At 45.3% G+C, this 27,909-nt stretch overlaps 1 protein-coding gene across 2 annotated transcripts in view; it reads right to left on the bottom strand.

Moving 5' to 3' along the window:
- The window catches only part of GTPBP3 (GTP binding protein 3, mitochondrial), a 223,619-nt gene that overhangs the window by 86,489 nt on the left and 109,221 nt on the right, over positions 1-27,909 (bottom strand). The window lies entirely within an intron of this gene.

Below are 27,909 nucleotides of genomic sequence, written 5' to 3'. Positions count from 1 at the left end.
ACACATCACACACAGAGGAAAGTTTTACCTCAGACATTGTGAGATTCTCTACCATTCACGTCTATACTAGTGTAGGGTGGAAGTTTTACCTTAGATATTGCGCGTCTCAATTATCTACCTCCCATAACAGAGCGTTTTTGCCACGTTTTTGTACAGCAATGAATGCTTTTTTGAGCTAAATATATTTTAAGGCTATGTGCACACGTTCAGGATTTTTCGCATTTTTTTCAGCCGTTTTCCATGGGAAAAACACTTAAAAACGCATACATAAGAATCCCATAATTTTTAATGCATTCTGCAGACAGCAACTGTTAATTTTAAAGAAAAAATGAAAAAAAAAATTGTGTGGGCTACCATGTAATTTTAATAACCAGCAGAGGGAAAGCCGATGGCGGAGGGCTGATATTAATATCCTGGAAAGGAACCAATAGCCATAAAGGTTCCCAGGCTATTGATATCAGCTTACAGCTGTTTGCTTAGACTTTACAGGCTAGCTTAAAGGGGGACCCCTGTTATGATCTGGTGGTTTAGGAACAACATGAGACAAGCTCTGAAGGAGGTGGTATCTGTACTGACCGCAGACCCTGAACCTAGCAGCGCAACTAGAAATAGCCGTGGGGGGTACCTGACGCTCCCTAGACCCCTCGGCACAGCCTAAGATCTAACTTCCCCTAAAGATGGAAACAGGAAACCTATCTTGCCTCAGAGAAAATCCCCAAAGGAAAGATAGCCCCCCACAAATATTGACGGTGAGAGGAGGGGAAAATAACATACGCAGAGATTAAATCAGATTTTAGCATAGGAGGCCAGTCTAGCTAGATAGATAGGACAGGAAAGGATACTGTGCGGTCAGTATAAAAACTACAAAACAATCCACACAGAGTTTACAAAATCTCCACACCTGACTAAAGGTGTGGAGGGTAAATCTGCTTCCCAGAGCTTCCAGCTAACAGAAAAAATTCATAATGACAAGCTGGACAAAAATAGAATGCACAGAACAATAAGTCCACAACATGTGGACTGAAATGAGCAAAGCCAGAACTTATCTTAGCAGAACTGGTCAGGAAACCAGGAGAATCCAAGCAGAGATGTGAATCCAGCCAGAAAACATTGACAAGTGGCATAGGCTGAAGACTAGAGCCAGGTTAAATAGCAGAGCCAGGAGAGACGATTAGTGAAAGCAGCTGCTAAAGCTAAACCCAAGGAGCAGCAGTTCCACTCAAAACCACCAGAGGGAGCCCAAGGGCAGAATTCACAAAAGTGCCATTTACAACCACCGGAGGGAGCCCAAGAACGGAATTCACAACAGACCCCAGAAAAAAATTGACATAGGGTCCTCCTATAAAATCTAACCAGCAAAGGCTAGGAATACAGCTGCGGGCTAATATTAATAGCCTAGGAAGGGGCCATGGATATTGGTCCCTCCCAGACTAAAAACATCAGCTCTCAGCCACCCCAGAAAAGGCGCATCTATAAGATGAGCCAAATCTGGCACTTAGCCTCGCTCTTCCCACTTGCCCTGTAGCAGTGGCAAGTGGGGTTCATATTTGTGGGGTTGATGTCACCTTTGTATTGTCAGGTGAGATCAAGCCCACAGGTTAGTAATGGAGAGGCGTCTATAAGACGCCCCCATTACTAACCCCATAGTGATCGTGTATAGAAACACACACAGAATAAAGTCCTTTATTTGAAACAATGACACAGACTCCTTTAATAAACTTAATTAAACCATACTCACCGAACGCCTAATCTACCGACGCCAACGTGTCCTGCAACAAAAATAAAATAATAAACCATAATATTCCTCATCTGTCCACTAAGAAGATAATCCATAATGTCCCATGACGATCCTGATCACTTTGAAAGCAGTCACATCAGTGATGTGACTGCTCTCAAAGACAGCTGGCGATACACTGACAGGAGGTAATTGCTCCCGCAGTGTATCACTGAGCTGCCGTGAGATAGTTCACGACCACACTTTTTCCTTCCACTCAACTTCCCATTAATATGCTTGGATACAGCACTCTGTGAACAGCCAGCTTCTTTAGCAATGACCTTTTGTGACTTACCCTCTTTGTGGAGTGTGTCAATGACTGCCTTCTGGACATCTGTCAAGTCAGCAGTCTTCACTAGGGTTGAGCGAAACGGGTCGAAATTGTTCAAAAGTCGCCGACTTTTGGCAAGGTCGGGTTTCATGAAACCCGACCCGACCCCAGTGGGGGGTCGGCCATGAAGTCGGCGATCTTTTGAATCTGGAATCGGAATTCCGATCCCGATTCCCGATATGTTTAAGATATCGGGAATTGGTATCGGAATTCAGATTAAAGTGTAAAATATAGAATTAAAATAAAAAATATTGCAATACTTACCCTCTGACGTGCCCTGGTACTAACCGGCAGCCTTCCTCCTTCGAATCCGCGCTTCTAGGACCTTGCCGTGACGTCGCGGTGACGTCGCGGCTTGTGATTGGCCGCGCGGCCGCCCATGTGACCGCTCGCGCGGCCAATCACAAGCCGCGACGTCACCCGCGACGTCACCGAAGGTCCTGGAAGGCTGATTCTAAGGAAGGAAGGTTCCCGGTTAGTACCAGGGCGCGTCAGAGGGTAAGTATAAGGATATTTTTTATTTTAATTCTATATTTTACACTTAAATATGGATCCCAGGGCCTGAAGGAGAGTTTCCGCTCCTTCAGACCCTGGGAACCATGGAAACCCAATGCACTGCATTGGGTTTCGAGTTTCGGCCGACCCCGACCCCGACTTTTTTATAGGATCGGCCGATTTCACTCGACCCGACTTTTCCAAAAGTCGGGTTTCGTGAAACCCGACCCGATCCTATAAAAGTGAAGGTCGCTCAACCCTAGTCTTCACCATGATTGTGGAGCCTACTGAAACAGTCTAAGGGACCTTTATACGCTTAGGAAGCCTTTGCAGGTGTTTTTGTTAAGTATTATAATTTACTGAGATAATGACAAGTGAGAAAGAAATCTTTCCTCTTCTCTGGATGACAATCAGACCGATTTATTTATATATATACTGTATATATAATATCTATATCCTAACTGTGTCATATTATATGTGGTATAGTATAACTTCTAGTTGTATTACTATAATGTTGTATTGTGAATTGGTTATTACAGCTGATTGACTGGAGAATATTTTCCTGTATGTTTGGGAATGGAGGTAAACCATTGTTCAGGCCCCTTAATTGTTCATGTAAGGCTTTGTGCACACGTTCAGGATTTCTTGCAGAAATTTCCTGGGCAAAAGCGGACATTTTCTGCAAGAAATCAGCATGGGTTTTTCTCGCGTTTTTGGTGCATTTTTGGGGGGGATTTTTCCGGAGGTTCCCAATGCAATAATATAGTGGGAAATCCGCAAAAAATCCGCAAAATTAATGAACATGCTGCGTTTTTTACCGCAATACGTTTTTTTGCGGAAAAAAACGCATCATGTGCACAAAAATTGCGGAATGCATTCTAAATGATGGGATGCATAATGTATGCGTTTTTTTAGCATTTTTATAAAAACGCGAAAAAAACACGAAAAATCTGCAACGTGTGCACACAGCCTAAGATATTTAGATAGAGTTTGTGTAGCAAATCATTTTGTAAATGGTTTTGTCCAATAGTTTGCAACCTATCCTGCATTCTGAGCAGATTACCTACATTTCACTTTTATTGTACAAAATTCCAGCAATACGTGGCAGACTATTGAAGTTAGCAGAACAGTGAACCGCACCGGAACCGGAACCTGTCAACTCCGGCAAACAATGAACATAGTCCATCATCTAATATTATTCATAGGAGCCCTCTGTGTTCACAGTGTGGTTGTTATTTTAATGACTTCCATTTTTATTAAACCCCAGGGAATACATAGTATTAGCATTAAGATGGCTACACACTGTCATGTGACAATTAATTTAACCCCCACCTCCCCAAATAAAAAAGGTAACAATAAAAGTTGTAAGTGAGCCATCATTTAATCTAAAAAGTTAGGGATTTTTCCTAATTTCCAATCATTAAGCCCAATTATTTCTGAAATGAATTTTTATTTTTGGTCTGTTTTTATTTCTACCCATTTTCTATCTTTTATGTTGATATATTATTGGAAGTGATAATGCATCGATAATCAAACGGACTTTTTTTAATGGTTAGAAAGCCTTTGCAGGTGTTTTTGTTAATTATTCTAATTCAATGAAATAATGACTTGTGTTTTCATTGGCTGGAAGCCATAATCAACATTAACAGAAATAAACACTTGAGATAGATCACTCTGTTTGTAATGAATCTATATAACAGTTTCACTTTTTGTATTGAAGAACTGAAATAAATTAAATTTTTCATTATATTCTAATTTAATGAAAATCACTTGTAGAGTCTGCCTATGGGGAGTGCATTATACTACAATGTCTGCCTATGGGGGAGTGCATTATACTATAGAGTCTGCCTATTGGAGTGAATTTTACTATAGAGTCTGCCTATGGAGAGTGCATTATACAATATAGAGTCTGCCTATGGGGGAGCATTATTCTATATAGAGTCTACCTATGGGGAGTGCATTATACAATATAGAGTATGCCTATAGGGAAAGCATTATACTATATAAAGTATGCCTATAGAGGGTGCATTATACTATATTGAGGACTACCTGGTGCATTATAATATTATGTAGGTTATCTAGAGGGAATCATACAGTGTTGGAGCCATCAAATAGTTTGGGGGCTACTAAGTGGTCAGTATACTGTGTGGTTGGTACTATACAGAGAGGGGGCATTATACAGGGTATAAGAGAGCATCATACCATGTCTAGGGAAGCTGTGCAAGGGGGAGACTCGGGATATTATTAACTGTAAAGTGGGTACTTATTGTTATAGGGGAACTCAGGTTACTATGACTGTTAGAGGGGCACACAGGGCATTGTTACTTTCTAGGGTTCAAAATGTGGGAGCTGTTTTTGAGGGCACTTGCACACGGCATAACTATATTCTAGAGGGTGGGTTTACCAGCTAGAGGGCACACAGTACCACACAGTAGGTGCAGTAATAGGGACACATATGGCAGCAGCGGCTCTGTATTGGGGTATCAGCAGGATGAGGAGCTTGTGCAGGTTTGGAATAGATGGTGGAGTGCTGAAAATGTGAAATGTGTCTTTGTTGTACTCTCAAAATTTAAGAAAACAATATAATACCAAATACGATCTCAATTAAATATCATAAGCTATCCTAAAATAATAAATCTTTATTTATAAATGCAAAGAACCTACACGTTGGTTCACACCACAGAAAAAGGTCTCTCAGCCATGACACCGCATCAGGACACACTATGTTAGTGAATCTTGCCTCCTGAGGAGCCCGCGGAGGGCGAAACGCGTAGAGGCGCTGTGGTCTGGGGAAAACGACGTACAGAGGGAGATAAGTGCTTATAACATAGTACCGAGATATGTGATTGCACATGTACGCATTTGTGGGTGACACTGTTCTACGGGTTCAGCCATAGTCAATGGGATCTGCCACGACTGGCAATGTGTACCTATATAAGACTGTGCCCCTATAAGTACTCCCCAACGAATACGTCAGTATCGATGTGCCTTATGTGTTCTTCACATTTGTTTTTATTCTGTGGGGATCTAGTGTTCCCTTAGTATAGGAGTTACTCTGTCTAGCCTATAGTGGGCCCTAGGCTGTGGGTAGTGGGTGTCCCGTGGCTATTGTAGGGTGCATTAGTAACCGAGGGACAGCCGCCGCGGAGTGGGGGCGCCATAACGCTTCCCCGTAGGGTGCCAACCTCCACAGATAGGTAGGCTGTAAGTGTAGTACTCACTAGGGATACATAGTATACCCCCCCGTTTTTAACTTAGTGTTGAGTTTTGAGCACATTGTTTTGTTTTTGTGATTCTTGTCCTTTTTCTGTGGTGTCAACCAACGTGTAGGTTCTTTGCATTTATAAATAAAGATTTATTACTTTGTTGTATTCTCTGCAGCTGAGTCGTGGCTGGAAGAAGTTATCATGTTGGTCTTGGCCAGATGGAAAAGACAGGGAAGTGAACGATTCCAACAGAAAAAACATCAGCTGTAAGTCATTATTTGTAACTGTGCTGTAATCTCTGATATGTTCCGTAACACTGGCATCTACTACTGACCATATGGCGGTAATATCCATGTTGGTCTTTGTATAGAGATTATTTTCATTAATATCGCAGTCATCTGTTGATGTTTTCCTACATCCACTATTATGGTGTGTCTCCCAATCAATTTTGGCTATTTAAATCTATTTTTATCACACAGTTTTCCCGCCTACATTAAACAGGTGATGCCACTATAGTTGGTTTGGTTTTGCGGCTAGTGGTTTTTGGGATATGTGGACTGGTAAAAAAGAGAGGATGTCTCTCTTCAACCTGTCTACAGTTTTGTTAAGCTGAATGCTATATTAACGCACTTTTTTCCTACCGGCAATACCCAGATGGCACTACTGTAGATAGGCTTGGTCTGCGGTTACTGGATTGTAGTGGTTTTAGACAACTTAGTTATCAAGAGTCTGGCTACATATTATAAAAAAAAGCGTTCAGAATGTTTTTCCAATATAGAAACATGTTTGGGCAAGCATTTTATTTCAATAGTCTTAGGTTGTTACACTTAACGTTTTGTTTCCACTATTGAGTTATTCTTAATGTGTCAGAGGTAAGTTGGGATCCCTACAGTGTACATAGATTACAGTTTACAATTGCCCTACTGCTTTTGAAGTCTTGAGTTTTATAACTACTGACTCAATACTTTATGGACAGCCAGGGCAAGGCCAGGATTATATTATTTCATTATTTATGTCACTTAGTTTAAACTTTAGCAATAATCAGGTCTGGGGCTGTTTTATTGCAGTTAATCTAGTATTACAGATAACGTAATTATAATTGGAAATTAAGATTGGTTGGTCAAGCCATCTAAGGTGTCAAATGGCCTCTACTGTGGTGGTTGGGGAGCCAGGTGGAAGTTTGCTGCAGGTTATAGAGGACTAACTTTAAACTAATTAAAGCTGTTACACATAGTGGTTAAAAAATACTGAGTTTTGGTAGCCAGCCTGAAGGATTTGATAATGGTACTGTCATCCAGGGTTGGCTTAGCTGTTAAGCACAGGAATGAGGATCTTTGGTTGGGTTACTGGACAACTAGAAGTGAACTGACTTTCCTACTGTGGCAAGTCAGAGCATGCCACCCCTGGATTGCTGCCTGCTGATTGCTTTACGGCAGGCAGCTCGGTGACCTTATGCTGTCTGTGAAGCTCAGAATATACTTGCCTAAAATTTCAGCTGACTCAGGCCGGGTTCACACTGCGCTAGCAGCAGCCCGTTCATACGCTAACGGGCTGCTGCTAGCGCAAGTGCTGGCGTTCAATGGCGCTATTGCAGATAGAGCAGCTGCTAGCTCTATCTGCGCTAGCAGTGATGGACCCGGAACACTGCAGCCCGCGTCTCCGGGTCCGTCACTCAATGACGGCACATCCCTAGTGATGCGTCCAACATTGCAGTCAATGGAGGCCGTAACGGACTACGTTACACCGCGTTTATGCCGCGGTGTAATGTAGTCCGTCTAACGGACTGCCTTGACGCAATGTGAACCTGGCCTTACTATACTCATGTAATTTTTAATTAAAGTTGTGGCATTTCTGACACCAAAATAACATGTTGTGTATTTTATTGAGCTATGTAGTTTGGGTCATGTGTTAATAAATGAGGGTCTATCCCATATCCAGCAGTCATGTATAGAGTGATTCACTCACTACTTTACCCTGAAAATTTGCTGTAACGTATAAAACATCATCTATTGTGCTGAAATTTGGACTGTATATACCTTCATTCATGAGAAATTTATGTTTTATGGTAGGTGTTGAAAATGACCACAGTTTCCATCCAAGCTTGCAAGTTGGAGAGACCAGTCAGCACGAGGATGCTTCTTGTTGCTGTCGCCGAAGTTCATTGATCTCTCACTTCTCATGACCCAAAGCATGTACAGTCCAAATTTCTGTACGGTGAACCATCTCTTTTAAAAGTTACTGCAAATTTTCTGGGTAAAGTGGAAAGTGAATCACTCTGTGTAACAATTTTTTCATCAGGACCAGTGTTGTGTCCATGTTGGTCTTGGGGGGGCGTGCTTAAGTCAAAAGGTGCACGATTTGTGGTGTGTACTTAGCCACAAATCCTGCTCCAGGCAGACACTAGAATAAGTTTTCTTGCATAATGAATAACACAGCTCATACTGAATGATACAGCTTAGTTATGAGTTAGTCAAGATATTGACTCACACCGTCGCTCCACCCCAGCTCCAATCATTTTGGCAGAGTTGGGGGAAACCGAAGTGAAAATTCCAAAAGTCGTAAAATGTGTATACAACTCCATGTTGCACCAAAATTTTACAACTTTTCAAAGCGATTTATGCCAGAATTTTGGTGTAATTGCTTTGATGATGAATCTGGGCCTATACACTTTAACTGAAAATAAACATAATAAACATCATATTAGAAATTTCAGTTGTGAGAAACTCGTCTGTCTGTAATGTCCAAGTAAAAATAATAACCCTTCTTATTCCAAGTAGTGTTGAGCCAACCCCCTAGTGTTCGAGTTTGATTCGGTTCATCGAACTGGGGCGTGTTCGACGAATGTTCGTCAAACGTTCGACGAACACCGTCGAACCCCATTGAATCCAATGGCAGGCAAACACAAACACATAGAAACATATAGAAAACACATAGAAAACACCTTAAAAGGTGTCCAAAAGCAGACAAACTGCTCAGAAGACACAACAAACACATGGAAAAGTCACAACTACATAAAGTCATGCGAAAAGAAAAGAGGTGGAGGAGACACAGATATAGGCATGTCATGCCTTTCTAAAATCAAGAAAGGCTGGAGTAAAAATCTAAAATCACCATACCAACACCCAGACGTCGTTAAAAAATAAAAAATAAATATCTTTAGGTAGAATGGTGGCGGGTCCATTCAGAACACTTTCCTTAAAAGACGTAGTGGTACCCCCATTGGGAGTTGTGCCAAAAAAGGAACCCAATACATTCAGACTAATCCACCATTTGTCATATCCAAGGGGCAGGTCAGTAAACAACAACATCGACGCGGAACCAAGTACAGTACTATGTATTGTACCTCATTTGACGAGGCAATCAGGCGGTCAAGAAGTTGGGAAGGGGCACCCTAATGGCCAAAACAGACATTGAAGGGGTGTTCCGGTTACTACCTGTGCCTCCGAATAGTGTCCTTCCATTGGGCTGCTTCTGTGAAGGAGCATACTACATATATCGCTGTGTAATCCAAAATTGTAAGAAAGAAAATGAGGGCCCTCACCGGTCTTCTTGAAATACAAAAACTTTTATTGGCAACACATCCAGATGAAATTCATGGCCGGGAACGACGGAGCCGGAGCTCTGGTGAGCAGGGGAGAACAGGGACGACGGCCGTTTCGCGCTGTGCTCGCAACTCTGCAGACGACCCCACCCACCTGGAATTGACGATGGCAACGTCATGTAAAACACAGCAAGGGGACTCAATAAAAAGAGTCTCCATTTTTTCCAAAAAAATCGGCCACAGACACCACTTAAGTGGCATCAATTTCGCCAGAGTTTTTTTAAAACGGTTGGTGAGGTGATTTTCAAAAATCATCAAGCTTTAAGTCTCCCCAGGAAGACACAGGGGTAGAAAAGTCCTTGCAGATCCAGGATTTGTTCATCTTGATGAACGTTAGTCTGTCTACATTGTCACTGGACAGCCGCTTGCGCTTATCTGTCAGCACACCACCAGCAGCGCTGAACACACGTTCAGAGAGAACGCTGGCTGCGGGGCACGACAAGATCTCCAAGGCGTGAGTGGCGAGCTCAGGCCATTTTTCAAGATTGGAAGCCCAAAATGAGCAAGGGTCCAGTTCCACAGTCATGGCATCGATGTTAACTTGGAGAAACTCTTGTACCATCCTCTCTAGGCGTTGGCTGTGCGTCAGACTTCTTGTCTCCTGTGGCCTTGCAAAGGATGGTCTAAAAAAAATCTTGAAACGATTGAAAAAATTGCTGTTACCACCAGTTACGATGTTACTGTTTTGGTTTGAGTGATGACTCGATAGTCCCACGGTTGGCAAGCTAGAACTCAGAGATTCACTACGTGCACCACTGGTGTTTTGTGGAAAAGCAGATGTTAGATTCTGTAACTGTCTCTGCTGATACTCCTGCATGCGTGAATCCCGTTCTATGGCAGGAATTATTTCGTCAAATTTACTTTTGTACCGGGGATCTAAGAGTGTGGCAACCCAGTAGTCAGTATTACTTCGGATTCGGACAATCCGATGGTCATGTTGCAGGTAGTGTAGCAAGAAGGCACTCATGTGTCTTGCGCATCCAGGAGGACCAAGTCCTTGTTGTCTTGGTGGCGGCGAGGTGAGAGTCATGCTTCCTTCCTCTGCCCTCTCCCCCCAACCTCGCACAACAGAAATTTGATCAAGGTCTCCCTCATCTGATGAGTCTTCGATGCCCAGCGCCAGTTCGTCCTCCACTTCTTCCTTGCCTCCTGCACCTTCCTCAACAGTTTGGCTGCTACCATGCGCCCTTGGTAATCCCTCTCCCCCAGCCTCCAATGCCAGCTGCCTTGGTGCTGCCGACTGTCTGGAACTTGGAGATATTATCCCTTCCGCATACGACTCCTCCTGTTCCTCCTCCTCTTGTTCCACCACCTGACTCCGAATACTGTTTAAGGTGTGCTCCAGCATGTAAATGACCGGAATAGTCATGCTGATAATGGCATTGTTAGCACTAAACCTCTTCGTTGCTATTTCAAAACTGTGCAGAAGGGTGCATAGGTCCCTGATCTGAGACCACTCCTGCAGCGTGATTTGCCCCACCTCTGGATCTCGTTGGCCCAGGATATACGTCATAACGTATTGCACCAGGGCTCGTTGGTGCTGCCACAGTCGCTGCAACATGTGCAGAGTTGAATTCCACTGTGTGGGCACATTGCATTTCAGCTAATGAACTGGCAGGCCCAACGACTTCTGTAGAGATGTAAGTCGTTTGGCTGCGGGATGCGAACGGCAGAAGTGAGCACACAGCGACCGTGACCTCTGCAGAAGCCCATCTATTCCGGGATAGTGGGATAAAAATTGCTGGACAACCAGGTTCAAAATGTGAGCCATACAAGGCACGTGTGTAACATTGCCCCGGCGAAGGCCCGCACCCAGGTTTGCAGCATTGTCGCACACGACCTTCCCTAGCTGCAGGATGAGTGGAGACAACCATTAATGGAACTCGGTCTCCAGAGCTGGCCACAACTCCTCAGCTGTGTGACTCACATTTCCCAGACATTTCAATGTAAACACTGCCTGATGCCGTTGAGCTCTGGTAACAGCATAGTAAGGAGGTGTGCAGGATTCCTTCTGCGCAGTTAGAACGCGGGTGGCATTACCAGACAGGCTTTGGGTGCAGGTGGAGAACCGAGAGGAGGTTGAGGAGGCAGAAGCAGTGGAGGAACATCGAGATACAGAGGATCGACGAGCAACTCGTGGCGACAGCAAGACTTGGACAGCAGCCCCTTCTCCTGATGTCACCATAGTTACACAGTGCCCAGTCACCGACATGTAATGCCCCTGTCCATGTCTACTCGTCCAAGTGTCTGTGATGAAATGTAACCTGTCACACACAGTTTCTCACGGAAGCGGTGATGTTGTGTGCCACATTCTGGTGTAGCGCAGGCACAGCTTTCTTTGAGAAGTAGTGGCGACTGGGCATCTGGTACTGGGGCACTGCGACGGACATAAGGTCTGGAAAATCCTCTGTGTCCACCAGGTGGAAAGGCAGCATTTTTGTAGCCAACAGCTTGCAGGTGGTGAAATTCAACCTTTTAGCTTTGTCGTGGCTAGGAGGAAATGGTCTTTTACTTGTCCACATCTGAGGGACTGAGGGCTGGCTGCCGTGGTTAGACGGAGTTGAGTAGGGTGTCCCCGGCAAACTCCTGGTCTGTGAGGAAGGTGCAGGCGGAGATGTTATGCTGCCTTGATCAAAATGTGGTGTCGATGTCGGAGAGCGCTCAACACCAGCAGGTGTTTCCACTTGCAAATGTCCTGACGACCTGCCAATCAACTAGCACTTGCTTATTACTGTGATTTTTTTTACAACAGAGTATTTTTGACCTCACTGTGCTCTTTTGTGTTTTCAAGTTTCTTGGTGGTGTGTGAACAGGTTCCTACAGACTTGTTCATTGTACAAGTAGCCCATGTGTTTCTGGTTCAATCACACTGGTTGTTGCAGGTAAAGAGGTGGAAGTTCTGGGTCCAAAACCATGTGTGACTGCTGTCCCCATAGTCACAGAGGATGAAGGCGAGGACGCGGATGCACTTGATGGGGCAGACGGTGGTTGACCCGGCCCACTAGGCCGCATTGTAGCACAGCGAGCTTCCCACTGCAACTTATGCCTCATATCCATGTGACGGGTCATGCATGAAGTACTCAAGCTTGTCAATGTTTGGCCTCTACTGAGATTTTGTTGACAAATCTTACAGACAACATGAGTTGGGTCATCCTTTGCGATGTCAAAAAATGCCCAGGCTATGCAAGGCTTAGAGCCCGTGCGACCTGAAGAGCCACTACGACTTCTGCTCAGAGGCACAGTTGGGGTTGAGGATGCAGTTGTTGACATGCTTCCAGTACTCCGTCTCTGTCCAGGAAGGCGCAACCTAACCTCGTCGTCTGACTCGTCACTAGCATCCTCCTCCACCTCCACTGCTGACCTCATGGACTGGCGGACTGTGGGTTGACAGTAAGTGGGGTCTGCAACCTCGTCATCATCATCCTGTGTGTTCTGACACCCGTCGTCCTCAGAGCCAATCTCTTCCTGCCCTGACCGAAAAGTCAAGTTTTCGTTCCAATCAGGTATCTCAGTCTCATCATCATCTTCCTCATTGTCTCCACCAACAGGAGTTACAGCTTAGGAACGAGGGTCTACATTATGCTCAGAACCTTCTTCAACTGGGCCTGGATCTGACTCACAAAGATTCTGGACATCAGTGCAGATCATTTCCTCGTCTGGATTCACAGAAGCTCTGGAGCAGACCTCTGATTCCCAGGCTATAGTATGAGTAAACAGCTCTGCAGACTCAACCATCTGTGTTACCCCATGATTAGACAGGCGGCTGGAGACTTGGGAGCTGTGAGGAAGCAAGTGCTATTGGGGTGACAACTCTGAGGACTGGAGTAGTTGTGATGTTGAAGTTGACGTGGAGGAGAGCCCACTTGAACGAGCACTTGATATCCGTTCAAGCACCTGCTGTTTTTCTGCCTCATCTGGAAGAAAGGGATCATATCAGATTGTCCACGAAAAGAAGTAGACATCTTACTTTGGCTGGAAGATGGTCTTTCTTCTGCAGATGTTACTGTTGCTTTACCACCTACCCCATGGACACAACCTTTTTTTCCCTTTCCAACACGCCTATTCCCAGTTCCACCAGGAGCAGGCCTTTTGCCACTCATTTTGGTGCTTAACTAACTGGCATCTCTGTATCTGTAGTTGTTGGCATACAACCGATGGAGAAAAACCGAGCAGAACTGAGTGGTCAAACTGTGGTTCTAGGCCCAAAAGGATTTACTGGGTTAGATGCAGTAAAAATTTAGATACGCAGGCGGTGTAGTTAGCTTCACAGGCGGGCTACTCCGCTGACATGCAGACACTGCCCCTAGGCCCAAAACTACTGGGTTAGATGCAGTAAAAATTTAGATACACAGGCGGTGTAGTTAGCTTCACAGGCGGGCTACTCCGCTAACGTGCAGACACTGCTCCTAGGCCCAAAACTATTTACTGGGTTAGATGCAGTAAAAATTTAGATACACAGGCGGTGTAGTTAGCTTCACAGGCGGGCTACTCCGCTAACGTGCAGACACTGCTCCTAGGCCCAAAACTATTTACTGGGTTAGATGCAGTAAAAATTTAGATACACAGGCGGTGTAGTTAGTTTCACAGGCGGGCTACTCCGCTGACGTGCAGACACTGCCCCTAGGCCCAAAACTACTGGGTTAGATGCAGTAAAAATTTAGATACACAGGCGGTGTAGTTAGCTTCACAGGCGGGCTACTCCGCTAACGTGCAGACACTGCTCCTAGGCCCAAAACTATTTACTGGGTTAGATGCAGTAAAAATTTAGATACACAGGCGGTGTAGTTAGCTTCACAGGCGGGCTACTCCGCTGACGTGCAGACACTGCCCCTAGGCCCAAAACTACTGGGTTAGATGCAGTAAAAATTTAGATACACAGGCAGTGTAGCTAGCTTCACAGGTGGGCTACTCCGCTGACGTGCAGATACTGCTCCTAGGCCCCAAACAATTTACTGGGTTAGATGCAGTAAAAATTTAGATACACAGGTGGTGTAGTTAGCTTCACCGGCGGGCTACTCCGCTGACGTGCAGACACTGCTCCTAGGCCCAAAACTATTTACTGGTTTAGATGCAGTAAAAATTTAGATACACAGGCGGTGTAGCTAGCTTCACCAGCGGGCTACTCCACTGACGTGCAGACACTGCTACTAAGCCCAAAAAGATTTACTGGGTTAGATGCAATAAAAATTTAGATACACAGGCGGTGTAGCTAGCTTCACAGGCGGGCTACTCTGCTGATGTGCAGACACTGCTACCAAGCCCAAAACGATTTCCTGGGTTAGATGCAGTAAAAATTTAGATACACAGGCGGTGTAGCTAGCTTCACAGGCGGGCTACTCAGATGACTATCAGACAATGCTACTAGCCCAAAATGATTGGCTGAGCTAGATTACACCAAATGCTGTGACAAACACTTGGACAGCACTGGCACAGACCTGCCTGGCAAAAAGTGCTATGAACTGCTGCAACCTACCCTGAAAAGGGCTGATATTACTAGTCCAGACTCCTCCCGACTCCATAAACCAGGGGTTTCAAACTGCATTCCTCGAGGGCTGCAAACAGGTCATGTTTTCAGGATTTCCTTGTACTGCACAGGTGATAATTTAATCACCTACACAAATAATGAGTTGGTGATTAAATTATCACCTGTGCAATACAAGGAAATCCTGAAAACATGACCTGTTTGCGGCCCTCGAGGAATGCAGTTTGACACCCCTGCCCTAAACCTATCTCTCTGAAAACTCGCTCCAAAAAAAACACTATTAGTCTGTATAGCGCCCACAGCAGCAGCGGTGCCGTCTAAGGCTAGTTTCACACTGGCGTTTACCTGATCTGCGGCGGGCTGCGGAATTCCTCCGTGAAGCCCCAACCTCTGCCGCACCTCCGCTGCTAGCTCTGCCTACATCTGCATGCGGCCCGAATGCGGCCTGCGTACCTATATTTAACATTAGGTACGCAGGTTGTGCGGCTGTATGTGGATGGTGCCGCATGCGTCGTTTTGACAATGCGGCGACCAGCGTAGGACGCAGCCTGTAGCATGTTTTCCGCATCGTCAAAACGACGCATGCGGCACAATCCGCATACAGCTGCATGACCTGCGTACCTAATGTTAAATATAGGTACGCAGGCTGCATGGGGGCCGCATGCAGATGTAGGCGGAGCTAGCAGTGGAGGTGCGGCGGAGGGCGGGGCTTCACGGAGGAAGTCCGCAGCCCGCCGCAGATCAGGTAAACGCTAGTGTGAAACTAGCCTAACACTAAGCTGCAGCAGTGAGGAAATGGTGGCGATGGGGCTAATGGCTGGTTGTTATAGGGCAAGGACATGTGACATACACAGCCAATGACACATGCTCTTGCTTTTGTGCATCACATGCACATTGCTGTGTGTGTGTGCGCACTGCTGATAGGCTGAGAGACTGCACCGCCCCACTGTAAATGCGGGAGAGAAAAAAAATGGAGATCGGCATTATTTCAGCACAGATCTATCCCCCGCCTTCCCCCCCGCCCACTATACACTGAAACAGTCTATTAACAATGATAAACAGTTTTAATGTGCAAATCAAGTTAGGCTTTTGGTGAACGAACAGTTATCGAACAGAAACTCGAACAGCCGAATTTTAAGCAAATTGTTCGAGTTCGACGAACGACTCGAACACCGCCCAAAACAGCTCGAATTTCAAATTGGCGAACAGTTCGACTCGGCTCATCTCTAAGGGTATGTGCACACGATGCAGATTTAGTGCAGAACTGCAGCAGATTTTTCTGCAGCAGAAACGCTGCAGAACTGCACTGTGATTACAGTACAATGTAAATCAATGTGAAAAAAAAGAGCTGTGCACATGGTGCAGAAAAATCTGCGCAGAAACGCTGCAGATTTAAAAGAAGTGCATGTCACTTCTTTTGTGCAGTTCTGCAGCGTTTCTGCACCCCTCCATTATAGAAATCCATTGGTAAAATCTGCACAAAAAACGCATAAAAAAACGCACAAAAAAACGCACAAAAAATGCATAAAAAACGCACCTGCGGATTCTGCCAGGAGATGCAGATTTAGTGCAGATTTTATGCAGAAAATTCTGCACCAAATCTGCATCGTGTGCACACAGCCTAATTCCAAGTCCATAAATATGCTCAGTGTAGTACTATAAAGAAACCTGAAGATGTCAGTGTTGCCCTGTAAAAGTAAAAGTAGAACCATGGATGAAAAATGCTATGACTAAAACATAGAAATGGTCATATCATAATGGGATCTGGAGAGGTAACCAAACTTAACCCCATAAACCCCCCCCCCCCCCCCCCCCCCCAGGTGGTTTGCACGTTAATGACCAGGCCAATTTTTACAATTTTGAACACTGTAAGTTCATGAACTCATAACTCTTGGAACACTTCAACGGATCTGAGATTGTTTTTTGGGACATTTTGTCCTTCATGATAGGGGTAAAATCTCTTTGATATAACTTGCGTTTATTTATGAATAATGAACTGAAATTTGGCAAAAATATGAAAATTTTAGAAAATTTCAAACTTTGAATTCTTATGCCCTTAAATCAGAGAGATGTGCCACATAAAATGGTTAATAAACAACATTTCCCACATGTCTTATTTACCTAAGCACAATTTTTGAACTATTTTTTGTTTGTTAGGAAGCTATAAGAGTTAAACATTGATCAGCGATTCTCTTTTTTCCAACAAAATTTACAAAACCATTATTTTTTAGAGACCACTAGTGATGAACGAGTGTACTCGTTACGCGGGTTTTCCCGAGCACACTCTGCTGGTTTCCAAGTATTTGTGAGTGCTCGGAGATTTAGTTTTCCTTGCCGCAGCTAGATGATTTGTGAATACTAGACAGCTTGATTACATTTGGGAATTCCCTAGCAACCAGGCAACCCCCACAAGTACTCAGGCTGGCTAGCAGCTGTAAATCGTACAGCTCCGTAAACAAAAACTAAATCTCCGAGCAGTCACAAATACTTGGAGACCTCACGAGCGTGCTCGGGAAAACCCGAGCAACGAGTATACTCGCTCATCACTTGAGACCACCTTTCATTTGAAGTGACTTTGAAGGGTCTATATGATAGAAAATACCCAAAAGTGACACGATTCTAAAAACTACACTCGTCAAGATGCTCAAAACAAGATTCAGAACATTATTAACCCTTCGCAGGAATTTTTGGAATGTGGGAAATGAACATTTAACTTTTTTCACAAAAAATTTACTTTAGATCCAATTTTTTTTATTTTCATAAAGGTAAAAGGGAAAAAATGGCTTTCAAAATTTGTTGTGTCATTTCTATTTAGCATGCCAATATTCCATATGTGGGGGAAAACCATTGTTTGGGCGCATGGCAGGGCTTGGAAGGGAAGGAGCGCCATTTGACTTTTTGAATGCACAATCTGCTGGAACAATTAGCGGACGTCTTGTCGTGTTTGGAGAGCCCCTGATGCGTCTAGACAGCGAAAATCCCCCACAAGTGACACTATTTTGGAAACTAGACACCTCTGGGAACTGATCTAGATGTGTGGTGAGCACTTTGAACCCTCAGATGCTTCACAGAAGTTTATAACGTTGAGCCGTGAAAATAAAAAAAAATCATTTTCTCCACAAAAATGTTTTTTTAGTCCCAAATTAAGCATTTTCATAAGGGTAACAGGAAAAATTGGACCATACAATTTGTAGTGCAATTTCTCCTGAGTACACCGATACCTCATATGTGGGAAAAAACTACTGCTTTTGACCATGGCAGGGCTTGGACGGGAAGGAGCGTCATTTGACTTTTTGAATATAACATTTCCTGGAAACAAAAGCAGACACCATGTCCGTTTGGAGAGCCCCTGATGTGCCTAAACAATGGAAGCCCCCCAAAAGAGTCATAGTATAGTGCACATTTTACTCTTATGGTTTGCGGGCGCCATGACCCACTGGTAGAGCCCCTAAGGTGCCAGAAGAGCAGAACCCCCCATAAGTGATCCCATTTTACAAACTACACCTCTCAATGAATTCATTAGGGGTTCAGTGATCATATTGACACCACAGGTGTCTCACAGAACTTTAGATCATCAGGCGGTGAAGAAAAAAATAACAAAATTTTTACCACCAAAATTTTGTTTTAGCTGCAGATTTTACATTTTCACACAAGAAGTGGGTAAAAATGGCATCAATTTCTACTTAACGTGGCAATACCCCATATGTGGCTGTACAGTACTACTTAGCTATACGAAGAGACTCGGGAGGAATGGAGCACTATTTGACTCCTGGAGCACAGATGTTCCTAGAATAGTTTGCGGACTCCATATATAGAGACCCTAATTGCTAGAAGAGCAGAATCCCCCCTCAAGTGACCCCATTTTGGAAATTATACACCTTTGGGAATTTATCTACAGGTGTAGTGACGATTTTGACTCCATGGGTGTTTTCCAAAAACAGGCAGCAGTTAATGTTGCAGAGTGAAAATTGAACACTGTCGTTGAAGTGACCAGTACATTATGCCCAGCTTATGCTTCTGGAAACAGGCACCCATAAGTTAGGCAGGCTCTCATTGCTTCAGAAATGCCAAACATGTGGACGCTATATGTGGTTTGGCACACTGGGGCTTAGAAGGGAGGGGGCCATTTGGATTTGGGAGAGCAGAAATTGCTGAATTTCTTTTGAAGGGCAAGGAGCCATTTGGCTTTTCCAGAGCATTTGTGCTACCAGTAACGTGGAAGCACCCTATATATCTATTGACTGATGATGGACCTGAGTGGGGACTTGCTTTTTTTGTGGATTGAGTTGAAGATTTTATTGGGAACATTTTACATAACATTTGGATCACAATTATCCGGCGCTCTACACTGATACCTTACTTTGGGGTTTCCATCTAAATCTCTATGCATATTTTCTCTTCAGAGAGGAAGAGGACTAGAACTCTAGTGCCATCTATTGGAAGTAGCAATCCTAACAGTCAATGTCGACCCTTTAACGAGCCTTGTCACATGACTTAGGATAATAGCCAAACCAGAATCTCAATTTGCAGACACTGTGTTTCTGGGTACTGCCCCTCGTCAGTGCAAAGTGGAAATCTGGTTTGGCTGTGCGAAAGGCATCCGACCGATATCCAATAAGTTTAATTTCTCCTTGCAGAGACTGACATACTAAGCATGCCGAGATGAGGAGACTTAAAGCCACAATGCGCCTCTGGGAAATATGCTAATTATGCAAACAGTCTCTTCAGAGAGCAAGAGAACTAGAACTCTAGTGCCACCTATTGGAAGGTAGCAATCCTAGAAATCAATGTCGACCCTTTAACGAGCCTTGTCTCGAGCCTCATCTCGGCATGCTTAGCATGTCAGTCTCCACAAGGAGAAATTATACTTATTGGATATCGGTCAGACGCCTCTCACACAGCCAAAACAGATCTCCACTTTGCACTGATGAGTGGCAGTACCCCGAAACACAGTGTTTGCAAATTGAGATTCTAGTTTGGCTATCATCCTAAGTCATGTTACAAGGCCTGTTAAAGGGTTGACATTGACTTGTAGGATTGCTACCTTCGAATAGGTGGCACTACTGTAGAGTTCTAGTTCTCTTCCTTTGCACAATTTGCATAATTAGCATATTTCCCAGAGGAGCATTGTGGCTTTAAGTCTCCTCATCTCGGCATGCTTAGCATGTCAATCTCCGCAAGGAGAAATTATACTTCTTGGACATCTAAATCTCTGAGTGATGTAATTCAGATGAAACACCCCAGGGATCCATTCACTAGAATGAGGCAGCAGAGTTACTTTGGACTTCGTCTGGCCTCTGTTCAGTGGTATCCTTCTTTTCAAAAGTGCACAAAACTGTGGTCGACCTCACTTTTATGCAATCCTAAAAAGACAGACACCGCTGGATCACAGGTCATATGGCGTCCATTATAGGGAATATTCCGCCACAGGTTCCGTTTGAATCACGTATTTCTGAGATTTACACAGAAGCCCCGATGTAAGTGCTCAGAGCAGAGCACGGGATAAATGTGTGCTGAGCCTTACTGCAATCTCTGGGAGGCAGAATGAACAAAACAGCAGGTGAAGAATTGGATTTATTTATTTTTTACGCCGTTCTTCATGCGGTATAAGTGATTAGGCGACTTTATTCTTCAGGTCGGTGCGATTACAGCGATAGCAGATTTAGACCGGATTTTTATGTTTGGCTGCTGTCACACACTAAAAAACGCGTTTTATTGCAAAAAATAGTTTTTGCATCACCATATTTTGAGAGTTATAATTTTTCCATATTTCATCTGACAGAGTAATATGAGAGCTTATTTTTTGCGGGACAAGTTGAATTTTTTTTGGTAGCATTTGTCTGAAACACATGACATTTTTTGTAAGAATTTTTCTATGACGATTTCTGTGGGGGGGGGGGGGGGGCAGGATTGTCCGTCCGAGTGTGGTAAAATTGATAAGGCAGTTTTATTCTTCGGGTCAGTAAAATTACAGTGATACCACAGTTATACTGTTTTTTCATGTTTTGGCGCTTTGATAATTATTTTTGCATTGCTTTATTCTGAGAGCTATAACTTTTTTATTTTTCAACTGATGGAGCTGTTTGATGGCTTGTTTTTTGTGGGACAAGATGATATTTTCAGTGGTACTATATTTATTTATATTTGTCTTTTTGGTCACATTTTATTCCACTTTTTCTTCAGCAGTATGATAAACAAGGCAGGAAACAATGTACCGTATATACTCGAGTATAAGCCGACCCGAGTATAAGCCGACCCCCCTAATTTTGCCACAAAAAACTGGGAAAACTTATTGACTCGAGTATAAGCCTAGGGTAGAAAATGCAGCATTTACCGGTGAATTTCAAAAATAAAAATAGATGCTCCATACCGTTCATTATTGCCCCATAGATGCTCCATATACAACTGTGCTATATAGAATGCTCTGCACCGTTCATTATGGCCTCATAGATGCTCCTTATAATGCTGTGCCATATATGCTCTGCACCTTTGATTATGGCCCCATAGGTGCTCCTTATAATGCTGTGCCCCATATATGCTCTGCACCTTTATGGCCCCATAGGTGCCCCTTATAATGCTGTGCCATATATGCTCTGCACCTTTGATTATGGCCCCATAGATGCTCCTTATAATGCTGTGCCATATATGCTCTGCACCTTTATGGCCCCATAGGTGCCCCTTATAATGCTGTGCCATATATGCTCTGCACCTTTGATTATGGCCCCATAGATGCTCCTTATAATGCTGTGCCATATATGCTCTGCACCTTTATGGCCCCATAGGTGCCCCTTATAATGCTGTGCCATATATGCTCTGCACCTTTGATTATTGCCCCATAGATGCTCCTTATAATGCTGTGCCCCTTATATGCTCTGCACCTTTATGGCCCCATAGATGCTCCTTATAATGCTGTGCCCCATATATGCTCTGCACCTTTATGGCCCCATAGGTGCTCCTTATAATGCTGTGCCCCATATATGCTCTGCACCTTTATGGCCCCATAGGTGCTCCTTATAATGCTGTGCCCCATATATGCTCTGCACCTTTATGGCCCCATAGGTGCTCCTTATAATGCTGTGCCCCATTTATGCTCTGCAGCTTTATGGCCCCATAGGTGCTCCTTATAATGCTGTGCCCCTTATATGCTCTGCACCTTTATGGCCCCATAGGTGCTCCTTATAATGCTGTGCCCCTTATATGCTCTGCACCTTTATGGCCCCATAGGTGCTCCTTATAATGCTGTGCCCCATATATGCTCTGCACCTTTATGGCCCCATAGGTGCTCCTTATAATGCTGTGCCCCATATATGCTCTGCACCTTTATGGCCCCATAGGTGCTCCTTATAATGCTGTGCCCCTTATATGCTCTGCACCTTTATGGCCCCATAGGTGCTCCTTATAATGCTGTGCCCCATATATGCTCTGCACCTTTATGGCCCCATAGGTGCTCCTTATAATGCTGTGCCCCTTATATGCTCTGCACCTTTATGGCCCCATAGGTGCTCCTTATAATGCTGTGCCCCTTATATGCTCTGCACCTTTATGGCCCCATAGGTGCTCCTTATAATGCTGTGCCCCATATATGCTCTGCACCTTTATGGCCCCATAGGTGCTCCTTATAATGCTGTGCCCCATATATGCTCTGCACCTTTATGGCCCCATAGGTGCTCCTTATAATGCTGTGCCCCTTATATGCTCTGCACCTTTATGGCCCCATAGGTGCTCCTTATAATGCTGTGCCCCTTATATGCTCTGCACCTTTATGGCCCCATAGGTGCTCCTTATAATGCTGTGCCCCATATATGCTCTGCACCTTTATGGCCCCATAGGTGCTCCTTATAATGCTGTGCCCCATATATGCTCTGCACCTTTATGGCCCCATAGGTGCTCCTTATAATGCTGTGCCCCATATATGCTCTGCACCTTTATGGCCCCATAGATGCTCCTTATAATGCTGTGCCCCATATATGCTCTGCACCTTTATGGCCCCATAGGTGCTCCTTATAATGCTGTGCCCCATATATGCTCTGCACCTTTATGGCCCCATAGGTGCTCCTTATAATGCTGTGCCCCATATATGCTCTGCACCTTTATGGCCCCATAGGTGCTCCTTATAATGCTGTGCCCCATATATGCTCTGCACCTTTATGGCCCCATAGGTGCTCCTTATAATGCTGTGCCCCTTATATGCTCTGCACCTTTATGGCCCCATAGGTGCTCCTTATAATGCTGTGCCCCATATATGCTCTGCACCTTTATGGCCCCATAGGTGCTCCTTATAATGCTGTGCCCCTTATATGCTTTGCACCTTTATGGCCCCATAGGTGCTCCTTATAATGCTGTGCCACTTATATGCTCTGCACCTTTATGGCCCCATAGGTGCTCCTTATAATGCTGTGCCCCTTATATGCTCTGCACCTTTATGGCCCCATAGGTGCTCCTTATAATGCTGTGCCCCATATATGCTCTGCACCTTTATGGCCCCATAGGTGCTCCTTAGAATGCTGTGCCCCATATATGCTCTGCACCTTTATGGCCCCATAGGTGCTCCTTATAATGCTGTGCCATATATGCTCTGCACCTTTATGGCCCCATAGGTGCTCCTTATATTGCTGTGCCCCATATATGCTCTGCACCTTTATGGCCCCATAGGTGCTCCTTATAATGCTGTGCCCCTTATATGCTCTGCACCTTTATGGCCCCATAGGTGCTCCTTATAATGCTGTGCCATATATGCTCTGCACCTTTATGGCCCCATAGATGCTCCTTATAATGCTGTGCCCCTTATATGCTCTGCACCTTTATGGCCCCATAGATGCTCCTTATAATGCTGTGCCCCATATATGCTCTGCACCTTTATGGCCCCATAGGTGCTCCTTATAATGCTGTGCCCCATATATGCTCTGCACCTTTATGGCCCCATAGGTGCTCCTTATAATGCTGTGCCCCATATATGCTCTGCACCTTTATGGCCCTATAGGTGCTCCTTATAATGCTGTGCCCCATATATGCTCTGCACCTTTATGGCCCCATAGGTGCTCCTTAGAATGCTGCCCCATATATGCTCTGCACCTTTATGGCCCCATAGGTGCTCCTTAGAATGCTGTGCCCCTTATATGCTCTGCACCTTTATGGCCCCATAGGTGCTCCTTATAATGCTGTGCCCCATATATGCTCTGCACCTTTATGGCCCCATAGGTGCTCCTTATAATGCTGTGCCCCTTATATGCTCTGCACCTTTATGGCCCCATAGGTGCTCCTTATAATGCTGTGCCCCTTATATGCTCTGCACCTTTATGGCCCCATAGGTGCTCCTTATAATGCTGTGCCCCTTATATGCTCTGCACCTTTATGGCCCCATAGGTGCTCCTTATAATGCTGTGCCCCATATATGCTCTGCACCTTTATGGCCCCATAGGTGCTCCTTAGAATGCTGTGCCATATATGCTCTGCACCTTTATGGCCCCATAGGTGCTCCTTATAATGCTGTGCCATATATGCTCTGCACCTTTATGGCCCCATAGGTGCTCCTTATAATGCTGTGCCCCTTATATGCTCTGCACCTTTATGGCCCCATAGGTGCTCCTTATAATGCTGTGCCATATATGCTCTGCACCTTTATGGCCCCATAGATGCTCCTTATAATGCTGTGCCCCTTATATGCTCTGCACCTTTATGGCCCCATAGATGCTCCTTATAATGCTGTGCCCCATATATGCTCTGCACCTTTATGGCCCCATAGGTGCTCCTTATAATGCTGTGCCCCATATATGCTCTGCACCTTTATGGCCCCATAGGTGCTCCTTATAATGCTGTGCCCCATATATGCTCTGCACCTTTATGGCCCTATAGGTGCTCCTTATAATGCTGTGCCCCATATATGCTCTGCACCTTTATGGCCCCATAGGTGCTCCTTAGAATGCTGCCCCATATATGCTCTGCACCTTTATGGCCCCATAGGTGCTCCTTAGAATGCTGTGCCCCTTATATGCTCTGCACCTTTATGGCCCCATAGGTGCTCCTTATAATGCTGTGCCCCATATATGCTCTGCACCTTTATGGCCCCATAGGTGCTCCTTATAATGCTGTGCCCCTTATATGCTCTGCACCTTTATGGCCCCATAGGTGCTCCTTATAATGCTGTGCCCCTTATATGCTCTGCACCTTTATGGCCCCATAGGTGCTCCTTATAATGCTGTGCCCCTTATATGCTCTGCACCTTTATGGCCCCATAGGTGCTCCTTATAATGCTGTGCCCCATATATGCTCTGCACCTTTATGGCCCCATAGGTGCTCCTTAGAATGCTGTGCCATATATGCTCTGCACCTTTATGGCCCCATAGGTGCTCCTTATAATGCTGTGCCATATATGCTCTGCACCTTTATGGCCCCATAGGTGCTCCTTATAATGCTGTGCCCCTTATATGCTCTGCACCTTTATGGCCCCATAGGTGCTCCTTATAATGCTGTGCCATATATGCTCTGCACCTTTATGGCCCCATAGATGCTCCTTATAATGCTGTGCCCCATATATGCTCTGCACCTTTATGGCCCCATAGGTGCTCCTTATAATGCTGTGCCCCATATATGCTCTGCACCTTTATGGCCCCATAGGTGCTCCTTATAATGCTGTGCCCCATATATGCTCTGCACCTTTATGGCCCCATAGGTGCTCCTTATAATGCTGTGCCCCATATATGCTCTGCACCTTTATGGCCCCATAGGTGCTCCTTATAATGCTGTGCCCCTTATATGCTCTGCACCTTTATGGCCCCATAGGTGCTCCTTATAATGCTGTGCCCCATATATGCTCTGCACCTTTATGGCCCCATAGGTGCTCCTTATAATGCTGTGCCCCTTATATGCTCTGCACCTTTATGGCCCCATAGGTGCTCCTTATAATGCTGTGCCCCTTATATGCTCTGCACCTTTATGGCCCCATAGGTGCTCCTTATAATGCTGTGCCCCATATATGCTCTGCACCTTTATGGCCCCATAGGTGCTCCTTATAATGCTGTGCCCCATATATGCTCTGCACCTTTATGGCCCCATAGGTGCTCCTTATAATGCTGTGCCCCTTATATGCTCTGCACCTTTATGGCCCCATAGGTGCTCCTTATAATGCTGTGCCCCTTATATGCTCTGCACCTTTATGGCCCCATAGGTGCTCCTTATAATGCTGTGCCCCATATATGCTCTGCACCTTTATGGCCCCATAGGTGCTCCTTAGAATGCTGTGCCATATATGCTCTGCACCTTTATGGCCCCATAGGTGCTCCTTATAATGCTGTGCCATATATGCTCTGCACCTTTATGGCCCCATAGGTGCTCCTTATAATGCTGTGCCCCTTATATGCTCTGCACCTTTATGGCCCCATAGGTGCTCCTTATAATGCTGTGCCATATATGCTCTGCACCTTTATGGCCCCATAGATGCTCCTTATAATGCTGTGCCCCATATATGCTCTGCACCTTTATGGCCCCATAGGTGCTCCTTATAATGCTGTGCCCCATATATGCTCTGCACCTTTATGGCCCCATAGGTGCTCCTTATAATGCTGTGCCCCATATATGCTCTGCACCTTTATGGCCCCATAGGTGCTCCTTATAATGCTGTGCCCCATATATGCTCTGCACCTTTATGGCCCCATAGGTGCTCCTTATAATGCTGTGCCCCTTATATGCTCTGCACCTTTATGGCCCCATAGGTGCTCCTTATAATGCTGTGCCCCATATATGCTCTGCACCTTTATGGCCCCATAGGTGCTCCTTATAATGCTGTGCCCCTTATATGCTCTGCACCTTTATGGCCCCATAGGTGCTCCTTATAATGCTGTGCCCCTTATATGCTCTGCACCTTTATGGCCCCATAGGTGCTCCTTATAATGCTGTGCCCCATATATGCTCTGCACCTTTATGGCCCCATAGGTGCTCCTTATAATGCTGTGCCCCATATATGCTCTGCACCTTTATGGCCCCATAGGTGCTCCTTATAATGCTGTGCCCCTTATATGCTCTGCACCTTTATGGCCCCATAGGTGCTCCTTATAATGCTGTGCCCCTTATATGCTCTGCACCTTTATGGCCCCATAGGTGCTCCTTATAATGCTGTGCCCCATATATGCTCTGCACCTTTATGGCCCCATAGGTGCTCCTTATAATGCTGTGCCCCATATATGCTCTGCACCTTTATGGCCCCATAGGTGCTCCTTATAATGCTGTGCCCCATATATGCTCTGCACCTTTATGGCCCCATAGATGCTCCTTATAATGCTGTGCCCCATATATGCTCTGCACCTTTATGGCCCCATAGGTGCTCCTTAGAATGCTGCTGGTGCTGCCATAAAAAAAAAAAAAAATCACATACTCACCTCTCTTCTCAGGACGCCGGCGCTTTCAATAATTACCTGCTCGGGGCGTGGCCTGAACGTCCATGTGAGCGGACGTGTGACAGAGCGCTCCCGCTGCTAACGCACAATTTATCCTTATAAGCCGCAGCTGAGCGGCGATTCAAGGCGCTTACCGGCTGCAGGAAAGTCCCGGGAGTGCGGCGGTGAATAGAGGCGGCCTCGAGGTCAACAAATATGACCAGGAGGAGGCAAAGAGATGCAGGAGCCGGCGAGGCTGGGATCAGCCAAGATGGCGCCGACGCCAGAGAGAAGGCGGAGAAGGACAACGCGGCATGCCAGAAGAGAATGTCGGCGGCGGCAAAGCTCCAGCAGTTTGCTAGAGTGGAGGCCGCAGGGAACACAGGAAAAGCAGTGGAGGATGCCGGAGCAGACACAGACACAGAAGGAGAGGAGGAAAGCCCAGCAGAGGAGCAGGAGGTACAACAGGGGAGCAGGGATGGTGACATGGCGGTGGTAGTAGGGGGATCTGAAGATAAGGAGTCAGGAGCAGAGCCCACCCTTAGAGATGTCTTTGCACTGGTATCATCATGCAAACAATCCCTCACCCAGCAGCTACAGGAGGTCAAGGGGGATACAGCCCAGATAAATGCAGCCCTGCAGAAGATTGACA

The sequence above is a fragment of the Ranitomeya imitator genome, chromosome 1, assembly GCF_032444005.1.
Source record: "Ranitomeya imitator isolate aRanImi1 chromosome 1, aRanImi1.pri, whole genome shotgun sequence".
In the NCBI taxonomy this organism is placed as follows: Eukaryota; Metazoa; Chordata; class Amphibia; order Anura; family Dendrobatidae; genus Ranitomeya; species Ranitomeya imitator.
The sequence above is the reverse complement of the archived record's forward strand: the minus strand, read 5'-3'. Positions and strand labels throughout refer to the sequence as shown.